At 38.5% G+C, this 19918-nt stretch overlaps 1 long non-coding RNA gene across 1 annotated transcript in view; it reads left to right on the plus strand.

The window, feature by feature from the left end:
* The first annotated feature begins 3301 nt into the window (after positions 1-3301).
* Positions 3302-19918, plus strand: part of LOC146003737 (uncharacterized) — a 56928-nt gene continuing 40311 nt past the window's right edge. Inside the window, exons 1-3 of the long non-coding RNA XR_014443855.1 lie at positions 3302-3371; positions 5537-5717; positions 7960-8032. This is a non-coding gene — a long non-coding RNA (uncharacterized LOC146003737). The remainder of the gene's footprint in view (positions 3372-5536; positions 5718-7959; positions 8033-19918) is intronic.

Here is a 19918-nt window from a genome sequence, read left to right on the forward strand (position 1 = left end):
ACAGTGAGATGCATATATATTCTCAAGTTTAAAACTGGGTACGAGGCAAGTGGTATATGGTTCTGTGTAAAGAGAGCATAACGTGATGCCACTTGTGTCGTCCTTAGCCCGAAATGTTCGGAATACAATAGCTACTGACTACACAAGGTTACGACTGTACATAATTTTCGCCATCGACCACTAGAACAGCGTTACTAACGTTCAAATTTTTATGACATCACATTTCTAGCTTGTCCTGCTTCCCCATGTCTAAGTGACCTTTTTTGGTCCTTTATATTAAATGCATTAGTTTTTAAAACCATATTTTAGCTTCAGGTCATATTTTGTCCAAAATGTGGCATAAGAAGCATAAGCATAAAAATCATTTTAAACCATTCAACAGATATAATGCTTGTACAGGCTTCAAATTGAAAATAAATGTAATCTTCGAGCACAACCTATAAAATGAAGTCTAAAGTTAAGATATGACTTTTTGACATGTAATTATGTTTTTATAAATAACATATTTCCAGTTTCTCTTTTTCCACCCCAGTGGATAATATTTATATAAGGTCAACAAAGTATTTGTTGGACATTCTCCTCCAAAAGAAAATAACGACTTTGGGAAATGCTTAATAACATTAATAGCTACCTTGTTATTATTTGTTAGCAGTATTGTTAGTTTATATTTTGAGATATTTGATTATATTTGGTACGTTTTAGGGTATATTATTACATCATAAAGGTTTTAGGTCATAATTATTCGAAGTCGAACCCTAGTGAACGTACTTCTTTCTGCTTGCATTCCTTACTATTTTTTTTAAATTTATTTATTTCTTTCTTTCAGGGTCAAGATAAAACCTCTGCAGGTGGAGACAACAGCAGTGTACTACAGTCCAAGGGAACAATTGAAGCCTCGATAGATGCTGATGTATGCAGTCACAATAAACATTCTAAATCTAAAAACTTACAGCGTGTATCATTAATCCTCAATGTTTAACTTCTAGGATAAGGAGTATGTACATATATAGATAGAATTTGCTTCGATTGAGGTGTGTTGATACTGACGCAAGTATGTCGTATTTTATCATATAAAATAAGCAATTTAATATCTTATGATCATTATTACTTCGAATCAGATACAATAATAAAGAATAACAGAATCTTGCTGTTGCACAATTGATAAAATATCATAAAAGTTCTATAATAGAACATCATTTAGAAAGGTGGCACAACTCAAACTGCAGCTATTTTCAGTTAATGCTATAGTGAGATACACACCTTTTGGTGTGTTTGTACTTCGTTTAGTCCGCTTTTGTATAATTAAGACCAAGATGATAATCATGATCAGATGAAACCAATAAAGGGACATTTTCGAAGAATACCCATGCCCAGGCAGGACTCGAACCCAGGAACTTCAGTGGTGAGATCGATAGTTGTCCACTTCAACGCACCTGGCCACCGAATCGGCTACAACTTTTGATTCAATCATGTGGAAAAGTGACATATATCTGTGCAGATTGAATCGTTACTAGAAAGAAGTATGTCAGTTCAATGTATCAGTTCGCCCCTTTATATAGTACTTTTAAGCATCTTCCTTACTACTATCATCCCCTTCATTTTTGTGTGAATATCTGCGAACGAGCATTTTATTTTCCTTGTACACCATATGCCACTATGAATCATAATAATTTATTTCCTGTATAGAATTATTGAAGTGAGTCAATACGTTATTATGTCCTGAAGGAATTGAAGCATCATCTGTATGCAAAATAAACGCCAGCGTAACATTAGATGTAATTCATTAGATCATTCATTAGATTCATAACTTCTAAACGTGATACAAGATACAATATCCTATATTACAGTCTGTAAATGTTACTAAATAGAAGCCAAGGTGACCCTAACATTGTCTCCGAGGTAGCTAGCTATTCTGTATTTCTTTCTCTAGTTTTTTCTTAATAATATTATATGCTTTTCTATCGGAATGAGCATCACCGCTATGCCAGGGGCGTGATCAAATGGGGCTTACGAGGGACAGAGCCCCTCCTTTGTGAGATACTATTGCCGAATAAAATGGGACTACAGTGTTAATTTGATCATTTAATTGTGCTCCTTTAAAAAATCGCCCCCCACCCATTTTGGAAGGTGCTAAACTTTAACATTGATTTTTTTTCTTTCCAGATTGACAGATTGGGTAAGTACCATGTAATCAATTGCTTTCCTCTCATTCCTTGTGTGTTTCAAAGAAATAAAAATATATTGATGTTGGTGTTGATATCGAGGCGAGACGAGGCGAGACCGATACATCCTCGTAAAAAAATCGAGGCGAGAACGAAATTTTAGTTTCCTGGACTCTCGGTCTCCTTTGAGAATTGAAAAATTTACCTAAATCCAATTTACTTTACTATGTGAGTTACTCAAATATACGAAGCCGATCTATATTGTGCATTTAGAGATAATTCATATTTTGTTTATAGCGGTTACAAAGTCAATCCATTCGTGGCAATTGTCAGCCTGTAATACGTGGATCCTAATATTCAGCATAAAGTTTCGTTTTTCGAGTGTTCGTATCGTCAAAATGAAGGGTCAAACAGAACAAGGCTGGAGATGAAAACGAGACAGTTGTTTATATTTCAAGACATAATCGAGAATGAGAGGCATACAACTGCAGACGAAACTGATAAAAGCAAAGCAGAGGCTTATCCACATATTTCCACCTGGGCGAATATAAGTTTGTAGTTTGGGGGTGTAAGGGTAAACTTAGAGCCAAAATTACCATAAATTTGATTTTGTGAAGGATTTCAGTGGCTGCTGCGGGAGTGTTGGACTACATGTGAGAAATCGATGTTGCAAAGTCTCGTCTGTCTCGATACTGTAATCAAGGGGTTGTTGTTCGTTACCCAGTGGAGACACATAGTGGTTCGGATCACACTTTAAAACAATCCTGTTTTCTCCCTTAGCTTCATCGTAATATATTTTACACAAATGAAGGGGGCAAACAAAATTTGAGTTCTCGGTATGCGTTTGAAGCACTCTAAATGCGCTTTTTAAAATATGCTTTTTAAAATCATGTTTTAGCCAAAATATGACAAAAGATAAAATATAGTTAACACATATATTTACATGACTAATAAAACCAGCATCAACGTGTCCACAAAAGCTAAATGAACTAAAGCATCGAAAAAGAGGCAAAAATGAAATATGACGTCACAAAAACCCGAGCTTTAACAATAAATAGTAAATAGAACAAATTGCATTGCTGGCTTGCAACAATATTTTAGCTCAATAATACTTATATGTTCCCATAGATTTATTTTAGAAAGAAAGCAAATGCAAATGTGACATAAGAAACTAATAAGAGACCAAAATTCAATGGAAAGAACAAAAAGGTAAGGAAGATACGTATTTTTTTAATAATATAAATATACATTTTTCGGCCATTTAAATCTTAAGAACTCGTAGTATTCATCATAAATTTGTGTACAGGAACACAAAATGAATCTGACCCAGTAGGTGTGTTCTGAATCCGGACAAATAAGTACTAAAATAAGGAAAGAATCGAGTTTCTAGCCCGACTTAGAGAAATTACTTTCCCACTTTTCGGGATCCCGAGCATTCGGAAAATTCTAAATGATCGTGTTTATGTGCTCAACGAAAGCTAATTCTAGGTGGCGACACGATAGTTTTGTCCTTTCACTTCAGACGGACAACTGTTCTCCCATTTAAGTACACAGGGATAAATTGCAAGTTTAATTTGATCTTAACCTCAGAAGTTATGCCGAAAGACGATAGATGATTTTTCAGTGCTGTAATACTATGATTATAAAAATGGATGATCGTTAACAATAGAAAAAGATATCTGAACTAAAAATAAACTTCAAATGTGCACAGTATTTTGTTTTGTTACTTGTAGCTTTCACAATAAATATATATATATATATATATATATATATATATATATATATATATATATATATATATTGCTAAAGAATAATACATAATAATTCCGCACGACTGCACTTTTATTTTCTTATTTGTTGTTATAATTGACACTTCTACTAGTAAATATGATGCTCTACTTTATATGTAGCACATTTATCGAGAAGAGTAGTTATTACAAAACAATATTATCTTCTGTTTCACGTCTACCAACCCCTATGGCGTTTGTATTTACGGGAATTATAATTTTGAAAGTATTGTAACAAAAAATAGAGAACGGAAGTGCAAGGGGAAAATGTCTACTGTATGAAAAGAAAGCATACGTTAACATTAAAATATTGGATAGTGTAATTATATAATAATAAATATCATGCGCATACTCACATAATATTTTTTCTGGATTGTTTGGTGAGTTTCTCCGATTCCTACACCCGCCGTTGAATTACACATACTCGCGACCAGAGAAAACATAAAGCCCAGTGTAAAATATAAATGTGTGTAATGTCGAACCCACGGCAGCTAGGAACGACCCAAATAATGCCAAGTTTAGTGCTCTTTGTACACAAACATACCATATTTGGTTTGTTCGGGCCACCCTGCCGTTGCACTTTAATATTACTTCTTATGTTCACGAAAATGTAATTTTCGGAAGCTTGTTACTTGCTACATGATCAGGAAGGTTTACTAAACACATATTTATTATCGATTTATGCGAGAAACTTTTACATTCGGTAAAAGTAACATTTGCATAGCCACTCCATCATGCTCCAATGTAAAGTTTAGGACAAGAAAATGAACAAAATTCTCTAGGGACACAACGATGATGGTGCCGCCACCAGTTTCCTTCGATGATATTTCTTAGTTTTTATTATGAACTGTTTTTCTTCTTTTGGGTTCTGTTGATTTTGAGTAGCTTCCAGTAGAAGTTGATGAAGATGTACTTCCAATACCTTCTTCTTTTTTGGGAAGATATCAGTCGTTAGAATTGTGCCAAAACTATCGATAACTTCCATCACCTTTTCGGACATGCAGTATGTATATTTTATTTTTGTAGATCACTGATATCTAAAATAACAAAACAACGCTGATCGCAGGCTCCTGATTTCATAAACTGAAAGAAACAGTGCGTGGCGCTATTCCCCCGGCTCACTTGTTACACGTTCTATGTCCATTACGAGCTCGTTCTTAAACACATTCACGATCACTTAGTACATAACGATAATAGATTAAATATACTAGTAATATGTGTGCAGTGTAATTGACAAACATTTAAAATACAGTCTCGCATGCAACGAACTTACCTTGGTTGTTTTACAACAGGCCGGAAATCAACCGCCTTTTGCACAACATAGAGAAATACTGGTGCCACAGAGAATATTCCAGAACGGTTTCTTGCTTTCTTGGCTTCAGAACCTTTAAGCAAGGTACTGTATATGTCATATCTCTGATTATTTCTTCCAAAATACGCTCTTTACGAGAACTTGGCGTTATTACCCCGTGTGGCGTTATTACCCCAAGGGACCTTACATTTTGCACATTTGGTTCACCGTTAGTTATTGTACGGAAAGTTGTAGTTAGAATTGAATAGTACAAAGAATAGATTTTTCTTTCTCAGAAAAGTGTATCAACATAGAACTTTGGGAAGTCGAAAGACGCCACCAAGCCCAGATTGCCTGATGATAGTCAAGTTAAACCGACGGACTGAACACCAAGGCCTTCACGTCTTCTGAAAAGCTAGTGCGATGGAAGACAGCATCCAGGCTACAGCATCTACCAAGAGCAGTGCTGTAAAAGCAGTAAGTGAGGATTCAGTTTCATTATTTTTCATACGTGTACATAATTTTGCTTATTATTCCAAATGTGACACCAACAAAAAATATCTCTGTATGCCTCTGGTCAATAGCTGTGAGTGCAAAGAAACACTGTTGACAAAACAAATGAAGAATTTAAAAGCTCATTTCAATATTGGTTCTGATAAATCTACAGATTGTATCAAGACGATCTTTTAAATATCGAATTACTTAGCGGGTCTTCTAGTTCTAGGCTTTAATTACTGCATGGTTATCAGTTTTGTAACGAAACAAATTGAAAGCAAGAAATAAAAGCCTTTCAAACTTGAAGAAATGTTTAGACAAGATTGTTCCATTTTGCTCTCGTTCAAAGTCAGTAAAATCTCACAAGTGTATTGAAAGGCATATTTATTTATTTATGCTGATATTATCCTACTGAAAAAACTGACGAGCCTTAGTGCAGCAGTACATATATACATTTAAAAATATATAGGAGAGAAATTTATTATACAAGATTTGATGACAAAAATGTAAATATATAAGAGAAATACTAAACACATTTAAAAGTACATTAAAATATACATTAAAATGTACCTGATGAAAACATTAAAATACAATTGATCTTTACGATCGGTGAAAATCATTATATTTGCTGACTATAGAACTTAGAAAATGATTGTTTTTATAATCTTTACATGTTGTTAATAACGACCCGTTTGTTCTTATACGAAGTTATGTAGCTCGAATAGATATTCTGGATATGAAAATACTTTCGGAGAGTACTTTTACCCAGTTCTAAAGGGTAGACCAGGGCATTACGGATCACAGGGCATTATGGATCAACGTAAGGTTCACGTGACCTGCAAAGAAAACTGTTGCAGGTACGAACTTGAAAAATATAGCCGATCATGCTGCCATCTGCCCGCTTACTCGCTGCCTGTCTTTGTTCGCTGTGGCAGTTGGCGCGCGTCTGTGACAAGTGATTGTTGTAAGCAAGTTGGTGGAGACGGTGCAGGAAAAGTACCCATTGTAAGTTTTGTTCGACGTTTGGTAAGGTTGCATTGTAGAATGTAGGGGTTTAAGTGCTCTACAATTTAACATGTGATAAGGTAGGGTGTGTTTTTGCGATGTGCCAGTATTTGATATGACTAACCCTATTTGTTATTATTTAAATGGACATATGTCGAGAATATGCAAATCAGGGCATTACGGATCGGCCAAAACGGGGCAAAACGGATCTCCCACTTTCAGTACGTTTTACGTACTTTTACTTAACAGTATCTCTTCTAACACGACGCTTTCAATTTCCAGATGGTTCGCGATTATCAAAAGATGTCCACCAGAAATTCGTGGTCTGTAGTAGGAATGTGTGAAGCTGTGCGTTTGTGCGTTTGGTGACATCCGGAGAAAAGACTATTCGGCAAGCTGCGGAACTTTGTGGTGTGCCATATACTTCATTGCAACGAAGAACATCTGGTGGATCAGATGACGTTGGTCGTCCTGGTGTAAAGGAAATGTTTAGTGATGAGTTTGAGCAGGCTCTTTCTTCGAGATTGTGTGATTTAGCTCGAAGAGGATTCGGGCTAACACCCAAAGCTGTGCGAAGATACGTTTTCAAGTTTGCAGAGAAAGAGATGGGAGATTGGATTCAATGTCAGTCCTGTCGTAAATGGTATCATGAGCGTTGCGTAAATGCTGTCGGAAGAAAACAATTTGTGTGCGGTATATGTCAGATCCCAAAACTGTAATACAGTATACGGTAATTGTTTTTTATGTTTTTTATGTTTTTAATCTTATGTTATATACATAAAATTAAACTGATCCATATTGCCCCGTTAGTGATCCGTTTTACCCCTGCTATCAGGGCAATACGGATCAATTGCAGTGTCTCACAAAATATTTTTTTCTGAATTGTATTTTCAACTTCTGGTTCTTTCAATGCTATGCACATGTAGTAGAAACTATAATTAATTTTTTGGTAGAGTTTTGTGTTGCTAGCCTAATTCCTTGGCCAATAAAAACTGTTGTAAAGAAAAATTGATCCGTAATGCCCTGGTCTACCTATATTTTTTTTATGCAACCTGTAGATTGACCCATGCCAGAAAAGTTCACAATGCTTGCTTCTTTCTTGACAGTCTGAGGTTTTTACTTTTAACACACTGTTAAAAATTCCAGTTGCATTGCTTTTAATTATTAATTAATAATATCTCAGCATTGGGTTTATTTGTGCTTATCTTGTAACTTTCAGAGGCAACTCAGTCATCCAGGGACAACAAAATCAAAATGCTGCAAAGTAGAAGCGGAACAATCACAACTAATTGGTAAGTACCATTGATTTCATACTCTGTACTTGCTGTTGACATAAATATCTTAACACATTTCTCACCTTGTTATTCTTCAAAGAACATCCATTCTTTATATCGAGGATTATATCTCGTACATTTTCGCAGTAGTTTTCAGTCATAAAACCCTATCGTCATTTTCAAGGTTAATTTATTGCTGTTTTGTGCTAAAGCAGATAAAGGTTCAACTCCCGAATACCAAGCTTTCAATAGCTTGAAGAAAAACAAAATATCTAATGTCGTGTGGTGAAAGTCAGCGGAAAAATTATCTCTTTTGCTTGATTTTTTAAAGTTGTATTTAATGTTATTTTATTCATCGAGCAAATAATATAATTTTATGATAATTTCAAATGGGGTATAATTTTGATAGCTTTGTTATTATCGAAAACAAAATTAATTACGCCTCATGAATTCTCTCACACTATTTCTACATTATGTAATCGACTCTATTATTTATGCGTGCAGTGACGTGCCAACGGGGATAGATATTTTGGTTTAACATTCCAAAAATAAACTAAATAAACACATGAAGTACTGTTCCAAAATATCACGTTCCCCTTACTAAGTCTGCGTGTGCCACTGATTGATTTTGTGCTTGTTTTAGCTAATTTCAAATTCAATCAATCAATGTCCTAGCTGATTTGTGAGCATATGTTGAGACCGTATGATTGCAAAGGAACAGGAGTTTTCATTGATATATTAATCAATTTGATACATTTTGCTTAGCTTTTCTGTCACTTGTGGCTAATCGCGAAGATGACGATGAATGATGATATGTTGAAAATGATGAAGAGATTGTCACGAAGAACACCCACGCCCAGGCTGGGATTCAAAACCGATGCGCCTGGAGTCGTAGCGCGCTATGCTAACCACTCCATCAGTGCAGATGTTTTAAGCGGAATGCAAGAATATAGTTGGGGAACTTCTTTTTGCTTAAAAATTACTTGAAATGGTTACATCTCGTAATTGGTTTCAGCTTAAGGGTGGAATAAGCAACAATGAAGAAGATCACACTAGAAATTCATAACGCTTATGAAATTTAACCCAAAACCACTAACGCAGTATGAAAGGGGGGGGCGGGTACGTGGTCGGACTTACAAGCGAGGTATTTATTCCCGCAAATAGTATCAAATATTTTATGAAAGTTGTTATACATTTGAAAAATTAAGGGGTGGGTGGATGTCTCCTACACCGCATTGAAGTTTCTGGCAGAAACTGCGCGGTGTTGTCACTCTCTACTGTCAACTGCTCTCTGTTTGGAGAAGCCAGGCCGCATACAAGCTACACGAAAATGCATAGTTCAAGTCCTGATTCGAATGCCACTTTACTTTAGAAAGTTCAGTTTCTCTCTGACAACCATATGTCAAGTCCACGTGGAACCCAGTATATCCTACCCTAAAACCTTTCCCACCAATAGCGTTCATTTCAGAAGCTGGCAGTAATTGTAAAGTCCACGTGGAGTAAATGAGATGTTGCAAATTCAGTTTCTGTAGAGATTTCACAACGTGAAATTGCGGTTATCTTTGCTAGATTGTGTTGTAGAGTTGTGCTATTCTTTTTTATATACACAATGTAGAGACCTTGGGAGTTTAACGTCGGGTTCGATGTCTAAACACTGCAGGTAAACGTGACAACAGCGCTTCTCAGAAAAATAGGTGCTGCTCGAATCCAGATACGCATCCGATCGGCATCCTCTCGAGCTGTCAAAGATACCGAACTGGCATTCGAATCAGAACTTCAACTTTACAAATGTTCATACAGTACACTTGCCAATACCACGATAATTGGGCAAAATGAACTTCTTGAATTACATAAAGTGAGGAATAAAGTAGGAAGTGGCAACACCGCGTGCATAATCTCTGCTTCTCTGCTCCCCATTCGCCCTTCGCTCTCTAGCAGACGGCATTTACCTCGTCTGTGATTGGCAGAAACTGTCTAGTGATCCCTAGCGCGGAAAAGGTGACGAGTTGGAACAAGCCCGGTATAGCTTCCGCCCAGTGGCGTGCACAAGGGGTTTTGGTGGGGGACATAACACCCTTTCCTTTGGCCCAGTATTTCCAAGAGAAAAGAACGTGAAAGGAAAATGAAAGCAGACTACTAAAAAAAGTATACGAATTTCCCCTCCCCTCTGCTTTCGAAAATTTACGCCACTGCTTTCCGCTTTTCTTTTAACTCGCTGTCCCTTTTGACTCTCTTCGCACTCACGCCTCCAGTTGGTTACAAGGTGCAACACCGAGCCATCTACGTCGTCGATTTGGTGTCTACACCGTTTGCACTACGTTGTGGTGCGGTGTACAGTATGATTACGTGATGCGTGCTAACCAATCAAATGAACGGATGAAGCAACATGCAGGAGGTATTTGTTCAAATTTCTGAACTTCAACACCGCTGTTCTTGTCTACAGTGTCTGCTTGGTTGAACACAATTTCCTTGCAGCAGCCTGACACCGGGATACAACTGAACTGCTCCTGGTGTCAAAACGTTCAGCAAACTAGACGGGGCCTCTGAATCACAATGTGCTCCACTGATCATTTGATTGCTCTTTGCTTGTCTTGTAATGTACCATTTTTATATTTAGTTTATACCAATAAGTTTCTCAAGTAAACTAGTTAAAAAAAAGGGGGGGCAATTTCACACAGCCTTTTCCACCAAAGTTCTGTGACGTCAGAAACAGAATGACGTTGGAGTGTTTGAAGTTTGCATCATATCATTTTTCGTAAAGAAAAGCATCGATATGGTTTTGAAATTAAAATTCCAATTTGGGATGTGCCCCCTATTTGAAAACTTTAGCAGAAAAAAACCGGTGCAAACAAAATTTCCGTTACACGTTTTATTTTCCTCCGCTTTCAAGTAGGGAGCCAGATCTCCAACTTTAAATTTTATTCTCTTCATATCCGTAACGATAAAAAACATCAAATATTCCAATGATCGTTTTTGTGAGGAAAATATCTATCCTATACTGACATATTGTTCTTGTGAATAAATTGTTAGTTAAGTGTTATTGTTTTTCATTATTTTCTAGATCACCGGTAAGTAACACTAAAACAAATACTTTCTCTTACAGGTTCCAATAAATTAATAATTTGTCCAAACAAAAAAATCTTTGCCTTAACCCTCTCCTCGAAAAAGAAGGCCTATCTTGGGCCAGTGGAAAAACTGGGGGTTCATTTTTAAGAGTTCCTTCAACTTCAGGGGGAAAGGGGTGGGGCAAGGGAGGGTACAGAGGGGGGAGAACAAGCACTGCGGAGGGGTGAATGGTCCGTGGGGGATGTAACCCAGGCCAATAGGGACGTAGGCACCAGCGGTTTGCTGAAAAAGCAGTCGTTGGTGAAAACTCCATACTTCCACCCTTTGACGAGCCCTGTCTGAATGGGCTCCTTGGGGATCCTGGTCTCGGTATCGGGGTGGTGTGATGGCGTAGGGGGCGTGGGTGAATGCTCGCCTCTGTCGGTGTTCGTGAGAGGCGGGGGAGGCCGTCCCTTTTGACTCCTTAGTTGTGTAGGGGAAGGGTTGTAGGGGATGTAATGCTTGCATGGAAACTCGCACGACTTGCTCCTCTACACTCCACACCGCTCGGTCTTCTGTCGCCTAGAAGCAGTTCGATGTCCTTTCCGTTTTTTTCCAGATTGTTTTCCAGTATTCCTCCAGTGACTCAGGGTGCCACAATTAGAACAGCTATCGAAAAGTATGGAACATTCTCAGATTACATTCTCTTTAGACTATTTTACGTCGTTTTGTACGTCTCTAGGTGTATCGCGACAATGGGGATGAATATTAAAACGTATCCCAGGCTTCACAGTGCTTTCCACTAAGCATTTCAAACTGTGAGCCTAGTAGAAGGGAGGCAGTTGTGAACATGGATCTGATTGCTCGATTTTTTCTGACGTCACTGTGGTCATAGCGCGGTAGAGCATGAGTAAACCTAACCATGGTGACGTCAGCTGGGAACGTGATCTGATTGGTAGAAATTTCTAACTTCACTGTGGTCATAGCGGGGTAGAGCATGAGTAAACCTAACCATGGTGACGTCAGCTGGGAACGTGATCTCATTGGTCGAAATTTCTGACGTCAGCTGGGAACGTGATCTGATTGGTCGAAATTTCTGACGTCACTATGGTTAAAGCGGGGAAGAGCGTGTACAAACCTAACCACGGTGACGTCACTGTGATGATAGCGGGGTAGAGCATGAATAAACCTAACCACCTCAGGATTGCAGTTGGGAAGAAGCAAATCTTGTGACGTCACTAGTGATGATAAGAGTAGCGTTCGAAATGTTACGCAAACCTACGATGACTGTGTGTCACAGTGCATAGTAGCAGGCTAAGGCATGAGTTAACCTAAGTCGCCATTTTGTTTTTGACGTCACATTGCTGATAAGAGTGCTAGGGGGAGCTCGATTCTTGTTTTGATGTACGGCGTCAAGCTGTCTGGCATTTCCGCTGACATGATCCAGCTTGCTGAAACGTTGTGACGTCACATGGCGATGGAAAGTTTTAACGTAGTGCAATATGAGCATTCCGCGCCGCCATTTTCTTTCTGCTTGTGTTTTGGGAACAAGCTGTGATTGGTTGAAGTTACGTGACGTCATGGTGCTGCAGTCAGCTACTGTATGAACAAACCTGAGGTGTCAAGCTGTCTGCGACTTTCGATGCAAGTCCCAGCAAGTTCTGTGACGTAGATGGTGACATTGACATCTGAGAGGTCGCCATAGACAGATGACAACTCCCAGCAAGTTCTGTGACGTAGATGGTGATATTGGCATCTGAGAGGTCACCATAGATAAGGAAGAGCCTTAGTTCTTTACAAGCTGCAGAAGGAGTCAGTTGTTCTCTTGTAAGTTGTGCATTATCTGCGAGTTTAGCTATGAATTCTGCATCGGTGAAAACTGTTCCAAAGAAAGCTGGAGTGAAGCGTCCGCAAAAAGACGACAAGCGCGCAAAGCAAGCGAAGAAGAAGATGGGACGAAAGCAGACAGCGGAGGACGAAGAAACAAAAACAGAAGAGGATACAGAGGGAAGAGAGGAGGAGAGTGTGAAGACTCTACGTGAGCCCATTCGCCAAGGTTTGTTGGAAGTGTGCTATAATTTGAACGAGAGTGCATCGAAGAAGATTATTGTCGGCATGGATCCTTTGAAAAACTTTGCTACATTTGTACTTGTATTCAAAGCTGGCCAACAAGGCGCAATATTTTCTGTCGATGAATGGAAAACTTTGATGAACTTGCAGGTGGTTATAGATGATTATTTTGAGAACGACAGTGTAAAACGTCCTTCACCAGCTATAAAACTTGGATTCAATTTGAACGTTCGTTTCTGGCGTTTCCATGCACCAAAGTGGTGAGTTTAGAACCTGTTTGTAATGTTGACTACAATTTATGCGTATGTCTTGCCAGAAAGGGTTGGAAAGGTTTGCTTAACGTAAGTAGTTGTGTTGATTATGCATTAATTCGACTACAGAGAAATGAGAAATATGTATCGGAGTGGTACGGCAGATACCTATCAAAATGTTCTCAAAATGTTAGTGAGAAATGTGATGCTTGCTGCAACGATTCCTCTGTTCATAGATGCCTTGAACCTGATTTCATCGAAGAACATAAAGGGCGATGTTAGGAAACTGTCGGGGAAGATTGTGTTGGAATAGACGGCGATCGACTCTTACTAGAGGTGGAATGTTTTTACGAGCAGTAGACCATCGAGATGTTGGCTCCCATGTTACTATCAAGTGCTAGAACAATTGAGACACCAGATTTCTTTTTAAACTTCAAGTAAGAAGCGACTGTGATATTTTGTGAAATAACTGATTTAGAAGTAAATAAATTGTAATTGTGAAAGATTTTGTGTTTTCTGTTGTTGACTCGATTTTAATTTTTTTGTTGTTGGCTCATATATGTAGTGGCGACGGTATTTTCTAGAGTGGCTTTAGCATATTGACAATGGCATCTGTATGCGAGAGTTTCGCTAGAAATTGCAAGGCGCGGCCCACTTCGTATTTGCGTGAACAGTTTAATTTATTTACGAATATTTGGTAATGGGTAGATGAAAAAATTGGTATTTTAACCTCATTTTCTAAAAGTTTTTAAACCTCTATATTCTACACACATGATTGCTTTCCTGAGAAATAGGTTCTTGCGACCTGTTATCTGAAAATGAGTCACCAGTCAAAGTCTCAAGGTAGCCAGTCAAGCTATGACCTCTTGTTTTTCAGAATCATTCGGATTTGAGACATTCGAGAGTACATTTGCTTTATAGCTCTTCTGTACGTTTTGAAAACGATTCGCATGGTGGTTTGAGTGTGTGTGTGTTTATTGGAAACTGTTGTTCTGTGTTTGAAAGTGATTATCTACAATACAATTGGAAGTTAGATATATCTGTGAGCTGTATCCCTATCTTTTTGGAGTCAACGATGGGTAAGTAACTTTCCATATTGAATTGGTATTAATGTATGTAATTCTAAATATGTAGAAGACTAACAGCACCACTGAGTAATGTGATTTAAGAAAAATATTGTATCCAGGTATTGCTTTTGTACTTTATGCATTAATCGCAACGCTGAGGATGTAGGATAAACTGTTGGTAGATATATTGACGCTTTAAAAATAGTTTTTACTTTTTGGGTTATTTTAAGTCGTTTTCTATTTCTCGGGCTAACCGCGACGATGAAGATGAATAATGAATTGATTCAATAGTGATTTGATCAAACTGCTACATTATCGTCTAATGAGGATAAGGACCTAGAACATCTGTCTCTGTAATATTTGATGCTGACCACTTAGAGCGCTACGATGCGGCGGGTATGGGTTCGAATCCCGCACTGCGCATGGGTATTTTTTAAGGGTGTTCTATCATTAATTTCATCATGTTATCACTTATCCTCATCATCGCCATTAGCTAAAAGTTAAAAAAAGCGGCGCTAAATAATAAAATTGAAATAAAAATGTTGACCACTTGACAAGGATCATAGATGAAGAGTTGATAGCTTCAAATATGTTGGTAACGTTATCGTCTTGTAATCAAGGGGTCCTGGTTTGATACCTTGTGGAGGTATATAGTGATTTGGATCCCGCTCTAAACTGTAATTCCAATCAGATTAACTTATATACTTAAAGTGGAGTTTAAATTCAGATTTATTTTACTTGGTTTCTGTTTCCTACTGTTAATAGTGACAATGAGGTTCTTATTTTGTTTGTTTGCGTTGGTGTTTCAAGTCCACGTTATGCACAGGAAAGCTAATCTGGAGTGGACCAACAGTTTAAATTGGGGTCCGAACCACTCTCCACCGGCTATCAAATACCGTACAATCGTGACGATGAGAATAAGTAGTGAACTGGCTGTATAAAGATAGGGAAGAACACAATTAACTGCTACAAGTATGTAGAAATAGTATCAGTTTACGTAAATATTAGTTTTAATAGTTTACAGGCAAACACTACAAGTAGTATAATTTCTGTTTTCAGATGCCATAGGTGTTGTGGATTCAACACAGAATTTAATTCAAGAGATTGAAGAATTTACCGGGTGCAATGATGTAGATGTGGTTCCGACACAGCGAGTTGTTGGAGATATAGATAATTTTCTTAATGGTTCAGAAGGAGAAACATTGAATCCCATATTGTTATCTAGTAGTAGTTGTCAACCTGATAGTTTTGTCCACGAACCTAAAATAGTTAATACATCAGAAGGGGAGATAGGTACAGTTTTATCTACCCAAAATATTCTTCACGAGATCGATGCATATATCGGATCTACAGATTCCAATCCAGATTTGATTTCTCAAATACAAATTTCGGAAAACAAAAATAATAAAGATTTAGGCAGGTCTCTGCGGCATGTAGTGCACATGATATCAGATAGTAACAATGACATAGAGAAATCTGAAGAAGAAAATGAGGATGTTATTTTGGACGAAGTTGTGGATGAAATGATTTTAGATGTAATTTCTGATGTTCCAAGAAGAAATGAAGAGGAAGGCATGGAAAAATTTTTAAGTTGTGCACTTAGAACCCCCATAAATAAGGAAGTGATTTTGCTAAAAAATAACCTGCAAATGTTAGGGTCAATGCTACCTGTAATAGTGCAACATGGTTGTGGTTCAAAGGGGGAAGCATCTGAAAGTATCTCCTCGAGTGATAATGATAAAAAATTCATAGTGTGGGGGGGGGACTTTACCCGAAAGTACAAGAAATTTAATTTGGAAGGTCGTTAAATGAATGTACGCCTTCAGCCTGTTCCAGATAACGTTAATCCCCTTAACTGGATTCGTACAGGATTAGACCAGATTATCGACACCCTTACAGAAGATTCTGATGCTCGAGACCATGTTGGTTTAACCATTAGAAATGTACATTCCTCAAGAGACCCATTTTTGGTTAGCTTTCGCCTAGCAAGCGAGTTGAATGCTGAGATTATTTGGGAGTCTCTAGAAAATGTTATGCAAAGTAACTCCAGTTTTCTTGCATCGGACGAATTGATTTTTCATTTACATGTTACTAGCCTGGCCCCCCACACTTTACCTCCGCACTCGAGGTTCGGTGCACTTCGTACTCGGCTCAGATTTGTCTAGGGGTATCTTTCTTTGTACGACAATGCACGTGGGTAGCTACAAGTCAACATAATTATATAATTAACTACAAGAGACAACGGATAACCTTTGCGAAACCTTTATGATCAGGGGGATAAAATACCTTGTCCAGCATGTGTGAAATTAAAAAAAGGAAATTTTTGGTATTTTCTATAAGTTTAATTAACGTAAAATTTGAAGTATATACAAGTCGTTTCCGAACGTTCATTTCTCTAATTAATTATCGGGCCAAAACTCTAATTTTGATGTTGGAATCTCTATTGTTTGTACCTGGATGCTTTACATTTCATGAATTACATCTGAAGTACGCTTGTCACAAGGTAGACTCGCGTTACTCCAAGAAACGTCTTAACAGGCGCTAGGCCGCCCGACGTGTACATTTCTCAACCTCCACGGTGACAAGGCACTAGGCTGCCCGGCGCACCGTAATTACTTCAAAATAACATCCAGTACAAACTACCTTTTTACCTGTAAACTGGATACCAAGGCACTAGCTTGCCCGGCAATCCAATCTCTTACAGCATCCGTTTCGGGAGACCTGTCCTCCGGTCCTAGCTAACCGAAGCAAAAACAGCCTCTCCCTTCCAAGTCTCAGTTCCAACAGCCGACCTCCCCTACTCTCATCTGGGAGTTTATATATGTTTGGTTGGCGTCTGTTGCCAACCGCCCTTCTTTCAAAATTTTTAATCTTTAACAGCTAAACTGCCCGCCTTTCTTTTGAACGCTCGAAACACGAAGCAAGAACAGAGAGCTACATGATATTTATACATGGAATAATACGAACCTAAAAATGCATAATAAATTGATTTACACTAATCACACATATATATGTTTATACACTTGATTACCCAATTAATTAACATATTAATAAATATTTCAATAAGAGAAAAAAACACTGTTGCCCTGACTCGGGGGCAGGGTAACAGATTCCCCCTCCCCAGCGTTACAATTCAATCTGAAATTAAAATTTCAGTCTATGTGAATTGTCTTAAAGTTACTGAGAAAAGTTAAGCACTGTAACTGAAAAGAAGAAAATGTTCACTGAAAAAGTTATTTTCACTACACATCACAACCGTCTTTCTGAAAAGAAGAGTCTCGATTTCACTGCACTAAATAGCCTATTTCCACACGGTTTCTTCCTCCGGGAATCCTGGAACCTCCTGGACATCTCGGTCATCTGGTCATCAGGACTGCTCCCAGCTGCAGACAGCTCCTCCACCTTCCAACGAACATGTCCGGCTCCCGCTCTAGGGTCGACTCAGCCTCCTCCTCGGTCCATCCGAAGATCCCCCGGCTCCTTAGTCCCCTAGTCCTTGCGTCTGGGACTTCTGCGGTACTTGGTTCGACACCTGCCGATTTTCAGCTTCAAATGCTTTCAAAAGTTCTATCGTTCGATCACACGACCCGACTTTAAAATGGCTTTCTCATTTTTCATTTATAAGAAAACTTTCTTTCCCTTCCTTTTCCGGGCATCAAACTGCCATCCTCAGCATTCTCTTAGCGATGAAAATCTCATGTCTTCTTGTTGACAATTGTTAACACCCTTTATCGGCAAAAGGTTGACATAACATAAAATACAACAGTCCATAATTTTAAATCTTACATTCACATGAAATGACTTTACCAGGACACTAATGTGTAGCGACAATAAATCAGGAACTTAATTACTACTGTACATACAAACTAGCAGTCTTCTACTCGGCTCCCTTTTCATCATTTTTCACAGTCCTTCTACCCCCTCCCCTTGAGATGGATTCTCAGGGTAGAATTTAGGGACGAGTGCTTTCCCTCACACTTCTCAAATTTCTTCTCGGAATGACCTTCAGCTGGTCAACGTTAGCCAGAACTCTCTTCCCCTCACCTTCCTTTCCCAAAACAACATTATTTGGAGTAGTGAAATTCAGAATTCTGTAGATCCCTTTGAATTTCGGGAAAAAGCACGCAGTTTGCTTGTTAAAAGCAGACGAAATTCTATGCTCTTGAACCAGTACTCGATCTCCGACACGAAGATTAACCTTTCTTCTACCCTTATTGTAGGCCTTTGACGCCTTTTGCCTCGTCTTTTCCTCTTTTTCTCTTGCAATTTCGAAAGCCGCGCCCATTCTTTCCTTTAACTGTATGACGTAATCCATCTGTCTCTCCGCCGTGAAGTCCTCCCCGGTTCCATCTTCCCTCTGAAGCTCCATTTTCCGAGTGTCATGCGGTGTGTACAAATCACGTCCAAAGAACAAGAATGACGGCTTCAATCCAGTCATCGAATTCGTTGCATTATTAATGGCAAAACTTATCGCGTCCAAATTTTCAGCCCACGACGAGTGTTCCTTGCAGAACTTTCCAAGTGCTTGCTTGATTATCTTAATCGCTGCTTCTGATTTATTTCCCTTCGGTCTATACGGCGTAATATAGACAGGCTTGCAATTCACAGAACGCAACGTTTGTGAATACAGTTTGCTTCGAAATACACTCTGGTTGTCACTGACAACGTATTTCGGGAATCCTGATTGAAAACAGTACTTCAAGAATGCTTGCGAGATCGTCCTCGCCGTTGTAGTTCTAAGCGGTGTCAAACTAATGTGCCTTGAGAACTCGTCTTGAATGACTAAACAGTACTTGTATCTCCCCTTCGTACTTGTAGGCAGTGGTCCAAAAATGTCCAGAAACACTTTGTATCCAGGCGCAGTAGCTTTCCTCGAGTTCATAAAGCCCATCTTTCTGCTGTTGTCAGGATTATACTGAAGACAAGTGATACAACTTTTGCAATAGTTACTGACATCTTTGACTACTCCGTCCCAAGTATAATTCTCTAGGACCTTAAACAATGTCTTTCCATGTCCTAAGTGCGCAGATAATAAATCATCATGCGAAGATTTAAGTACTTCACTCTTCAACTTCTCTGGTACCCACAGCTTCAATCTGGAGCTAAACGGTGGATAAAGTCCAGTGTTTTCGTCAACGAAACGGTAAAGCAGTCCATCATCGTCGAGACAGGAATGTCGCAGATAAAAGTCAAATTTTCTCTTCTCTCGAGCATCCTTTATTTCAACTTCTTCTCCTTTTAAACATCCAATTAATTTCGACAAGTAAGGATCACTCTGTTGTTCTCCTTTCCACATTTCTTTATCGTTAAGATCTACGGGCGGCGAAGTTTCTGTCTGTCCGTCCGTCTGTCTTCCTTTTACAGTGTTGCCAGCTGCATCTGTAAACATCGCTTCCGTTTTCCTTTTCTGTTTCCGGTCGAATTTCTGACACACTTTGCCTTCGACTTTAGGAATATCATGATGTTCCATT

This window comes from Lepisma saccharinum, chromosome 20, assembly GCF_977018435.1.
Source record: "Lepisma saccharinum chromosome 20, izLepSacc3.1, whole genome shotgun sequence".
Lineage (NCBI taxonomy): Eukaryota > Metazoa > Arthropoda > Insecta > Zygentoma > Lepismatidae > Lepisma > Lepisma saccharinum.